The following is a 5,313-nucleotide window of genomic DNA, read 5'->3' as shown; positions in this document are numbered from 1 at the left end:
CGGCTGGCGGGCGCGGCAATTAACCGACGCTCTACGGCCGTTACAACCCGCGCTGATTGGCGCCTTCCCGCCGCTGGAAGCTCCGGCCCCGCCCCCTCGCCTCGCGGCCACGTGCTGGGGCGCCCGGGCTGCTGCTGGGCGAAGGACTCGGACGGGCAATGAATAAAGGAAAAAAAACGACGTTTTCCCGACGTTTGCCAATTTGGCTTTAAGCACCGAGCAAACTCCAGTCCTACGGGCAGCCAAATCCCCCTGAAAAAGGAGGCATGTGGTACAAGCTGTTCCAAGTCCCCCGGAGAAGGGAAGCGCAATAGGGGTGCACATGGGTACACATACACCCCTGAGTGTGGCGGTGTAGCCCCTGTGGAAAGGTGCCGCCAATATGGCCAGCGCTGCTTGCGGGCAGTGGCTGCTCACCACCTTCCCCCCCTCCACCGTCGGCAGCGCCGTGGCCGCCTGCGGGAGCTCCTGGGTTGCCGCCACCGTGCTCCCCTTGCTGACAACACTGCTGCCGCCTGCGGGAGCTCCCCGCTTGTCGCTGCTGCACTCCCACTGCCAACAGTGCCACTGCTGCCTGCGGGAGCTCGCTGTGCCCCACCAGCCTCAGGGGGCACGCAGCGTTCATGGGGAAGCGGACAGGGAGAACGAAGGGGACAGCGACATGACTGGGCCTGGAGACTGCGAGGACAACAACAGGATCAGCAGCAGTAGAAGCAACATGGACAACAACAAGGACAGGGGGTGAACTGAGAAGGGAAACCCCAAAAAAGGGTCTGGACTGTGTTTGGGTCAGGGAAGGGCAGAGGGTGGGTGCGCGTGCGTGCAGGGGAGCAGCTGCAGTTATTGTAAGGAGTTATTTGTGTGCGTTTTTCAAGGTGGCTTTAAAAGGTGCAATGGAAGTCTATGACAGGATGTTCAGATATAGATATAGAGAGAGAGCGAAAGAGATTTTAATTTTTTTTTTTAAATTAAGCACTGCAGAGAGGCTGGCAGACTGGGTTGTTTGGGCAGATGTGGTATCTTTTATTTTCCAACAATTGAGTTGGTCTGATAGTCCTTTGCAAGCCTTTGAGCACAAACACCCTCCTTTAGGCTTGGCGGGAAAGTGCTGGTGTCATGCGTACTGTCTCAGGTAGACCAGAAGCCAATACACAACATGCACATGTGTGGCAGTGAGGACCAGAGGGGAATGGGGCAGTAGATGTGAGGCAGGCAGGTGGGGAAAAGGTAGCTGGTAAAATGGGGACAGGTTACACAGACCTGCATGTTGCATATTGGCTTCTATTTTACCCAGGACAGCACCCATAACACCAACTCTCCCTAGGCCTGAAGAAGGGTGTATGTGCCCAAAAGCAGAATAATTTTTCCAACAATTTAGTTGTGTAATAAAAGATACCACATCTACCCAAAGAACTGGGTCTGTCAGGCTCTCTGCAGTGCGTAAAGCCCCCTTGGCAAATGTTGTGGGTTGGGTTTCTTTATTCCTTGTTTGTGCTGCTGTCCTGCCCCGGGAGGGACCAGTGAGGGGCTGTCGCTGGCTTTTGCCCTGAAGTGCCTCCAAGCTTGACCAGGCAGGTGGATGATTTAACCAGTCCAAGGAGGAATGCCTTAAGTCTAGACAGCTTTAGAATCACTGGTCCTAGTCATTCACACACACCATCCTTGCTCAAGATAAGGTAGTATATTAGCAGCAATTACAACAACCCTATTTGCATTTACAAAAATGATCACTGCTAACAACAGCCTTTATCAACAGGGCCTTCTGAAAATGGTTGAAGGGCTCATGTAGAAAAGGCACTTGGTCTGCGGTCTTAGTCTTTATGAAATCATTTGCTTCATCAACACTAGCCATTGCGCTCAATGGGAATACTCCAATTATAACATTTAGACTTAATAAGGTTTTGCAAGATCAGAGTCTCATTAGCAATATGTGGATTTCCTGAAGCAGATAAAAATTTAAAGAAAGAAAAGCAAGTGCAGGGGCAAAATAGGATGCACTACTTGTACTGTTCCCACCAATATACAAAGTTGTGGAGATCCATTGACTACAGCCCCATTTTAGGCTCCACCTGAGTGAGAAATCGTGATGCCTGAACAAGTCAGACTGGCTCAGACCAACTCAGTTTAAATATTGTCTGTCTCAGCTCCTCTGGATGGAAGTGAGACACTTTTAAATACAGAATTTATGGCTTGGACCAGCAGCTACACAGGAAGAATGCACCAGGCAGTTCAGGAAGGAAACGTACTAAGACAGCATGAAGCCACCTTTCTACTTTGCTCATTCTTGGGATGTCATAAGTTCAGCCCAGTCCCTTGTCATAAATTGACAGGGGTTACTCCAGGAGGTACTGCAGAGAACCCAGCTGCAAGGGGGATAATCAACTACTTCAGCCAGCTCTACACCACTCAGAGGCACTTTTTTTTTTTTTGAGAGAGAGTCGCTTTATTTTTAACTCGGAGTATTCCCATGCTGAGCCCTGTTCTTGCCCGCAAGAGGCAGTGGGTTACTTCTAGCTGGCTCTGCAGCATCTGTAAAGATTGGGTGCTTTAGTGGGGCTTTTTTGGCACTTTTATCCAATAGCTGATTGAATCAATGCAAAAAAGGTGAAAAATGCATCAGAGATATCTTTTGGGTTTTTGGTGATTTATGATTACTATATTTCTCATGGGCTGACTTTGTAATTATTTATATTTAACTCATATGCCCATAACAGTATAGTTATATTGTTTTATTATTTTATCCCGGACAAAGTTCAGATTTAGAATATGAATATGCTCAGTTATTTGGTATAAATTGTGTTTTGGAAAAATAAAATAAAGCTTTCAGCAGAGGGCAGTGGTATACATGCTTACATACCAATATACCTGCAGATACTTCGGCACATTTAGAATATGCACAAATTGGGCCTCATCTTCAGAACATGATTCATATTCTGTTCATTAATTTATGTATACACCTTTTCCTGTGTATAGTATTTACATTTTAGAGCCCATTACAGTGTAACCAAATTTGCATCAGAAAAAAAATTAATCTACACAAAGTATAGAGAATAAAATTAACCATAAAGTTATCCATTTTAAGATGTAATTATAAGAAATGTCACTCTATTAAAGCTGTTTAGTCCCATTGTTCAGGCTCTTCACCTTGTTTCCAGTTACTAAACTGTATTAGAAGATGATAATATATCTAAAGGGCTTAGTCCATAAGGCTCTTTAAATGTGAATAGCTTGTAAGAGAGAACATTTGTGTCTTCAGAGAAATTTCTTTGCTAAACCTTAGCATTTGTTTAGTGGCCCTGTCAAGATGATCCCAACTTCCAGAATGGGGAAAAAATTCAGGGGCAAGACTGTTTCTACTGAGCTCCTTTTGGGAGAGTGCTGGGAGCTTGGTACGGTGGGGAGGGCAGAGGGAGGTGCCAGCTAAGGAAAAGCGAGAACCATGCAGTAGTACGAGGCAGTAGGAGAGCAGCGGTGGCCTCATCCCAAGCCCCGAGCAGGGAAGGAGATACCTGGGGGTGGTGCAGAGGAAACCCCGGTGTGTGGGTGGCTGTTGCAGGGTGCGGAGCTCGCCTGCCCTTGCCCTTGCACAGCAAAGAGGTGTGCAGGCTGCAGCTGGGCAGCAGCATGGGCAGGTCCACCTGCAGCCCACTGGATAAAAGCAAGTGCAGGAAGGGATTGGTATCTTCAGATGTTTAGCCTATTTTATTTTAAGTTTTACACATATTTATTTAATAAATATAAAAAGTAAAATCTGTTTGTTTTTGTTATTTGAAATTCATCTGTCATTCTTGATGGGCAATTCACTAATATATATATTCACACATATACATATACACCCACATTAACTACTCTTACTTTCCATGAATTCAATTACTGCATCTGGAAATTAGGTGTTATATAATCACAGATGGAAAGGGAGCCAATCCACAGCATTCTGAATGGGAAGAACAGTGATCCATGGGTCAGTCTCTCTGTTAGGAGGTAGTTGACATTATCAAGTTTGAGACCATCGAGCTGCTCATAACAGATCCCAAGACTGTTACACACACGGTATCTTTTTTAAATTGATAACTCTAGCATTCTTCTTGGAATTAGGAATTTTGTGGACTTTTCTGGGGGAGCAAGAATTGACTGACTTAGAGGTTCTATTTTCTTATTCTTTACATGACTAATATTAACCAGTCACAGAGAAACTTAAAAGCATGAATATAATTATACGGCCCCTCTCCAAGGATAAGAGATGATTCATCCACATGATCATCACTGTATCAATTTTGTGTTCAACCGGACCTGAAACCAGGATGAGGATGCTAGGAGCCAGGAGATGAGATGTACACAGTTCTTCCCTTCAGTTTTCACAGTTCTCCCACAGCTCTGTATCACCTTGCTAGGAAAAATAATTTAGATAAATGGAAGCAATTTGTGAAGCCAGCTACGTTGGACAATGATGGTTTAAAAACTGTTGGACAGTTGTTGACTGTAGGGTGGGAGGGAGTTTTTATTTCTCAAAGGAAACACCAGTTATTTGTTAGCAATCTTCACTTGAACTTCTGACTTTCACTTACAAACCATAAATGTTGTGGATTACAATTACCTTCAGCTCCAATATCCCCACTTTAGTTACACATCAGAAACTCTTACCAGAGAGCAGGGTTTTTGTCTTGTCTGCCTCATCTCTTTTCACTCCTGAATAATAACAACCTTTCTTCCATTGGTGCTTGCCAGGCACAGCTGAAATTCCTTGCTTCAGCTGGGCAGCACAGCTGCAGGTACCAGCAACTTCTCCATGTTGGCCTATTCCTTTCACTTAACTTCTCCATATTTCACTTTCATAATCAGTTGAACGGATATCCCACTCCTTACCACCTAATAATAGAATAAAATAACTATCACGTTCAGCACTTAAATATCACCTTTCCTCTTCAGAGTATCTTGCAAACTATTTCACCAAACAGCTAATGAGGTAGGGAAGAATTAAATTAGTTCTCCAGGGTGTTATACAGTTTAATTCATTAACCAATGTTAGTAAAGTTCTTGGAATTAAAAGCACCATAATGGTACAAGAATTTATATTGTTAAGTAATAATTATTATTTGGGGAATTAATTTGCAGTTAATTTATTCTAAACTCTCTTCATGATTACACAATGTTATGCTGTGTTTTTAGTGACACCCTTCAAAATCTCTCAGAATTAGAAATGTCACTCTTTCAAACTGCCAAGTTTGAGAAGAGGAAGAGCTCTTCCTCCTGTAGTCAAATCTGCCAGGTCTCAGTGAGCTGAGGTCATGCCCAGTACTGGAGGGCACTGCAGGG

At 44.4% G+C, this 5,313-nt stretch overlaps 1 protein-coding gene across 1 annotated transcript in view; it reads right to left on the bottom strand.

The window, feature by feature from the left end:
* The window catches only part of LOC109313000 (peripheral-type benzodiazepine receptor-associated protein 1-like), a 49,480-nt gene that overhangs the window by 5,202 nt on the left and 38,965 nt on the right, over positions 1-5,313 (bottom strand). The gene's annotated exons all lie outside the window — the stretch shown is intronic.

Source organism: Crocodylus porosus, unplaced genomic scaffold, assembly GCF_001723895.1.
Source record: "Crocodylus porosus isolate Cpor-Errol unplaced genomic scaffold, CroPor_comp1, whole genome shotgun sequence".
Taxonomy (NCBI): Eukaryota; Metazoa; Chordata; order Crocodylia; family Crocodylidae; genus Crocodylus; species Crocodylus porosus.
The sequence above is the reverse complement of the archived record's forward strand: the minus strand, read 5'-3'. Positions and strand labels throughout refer to the sequence as shown.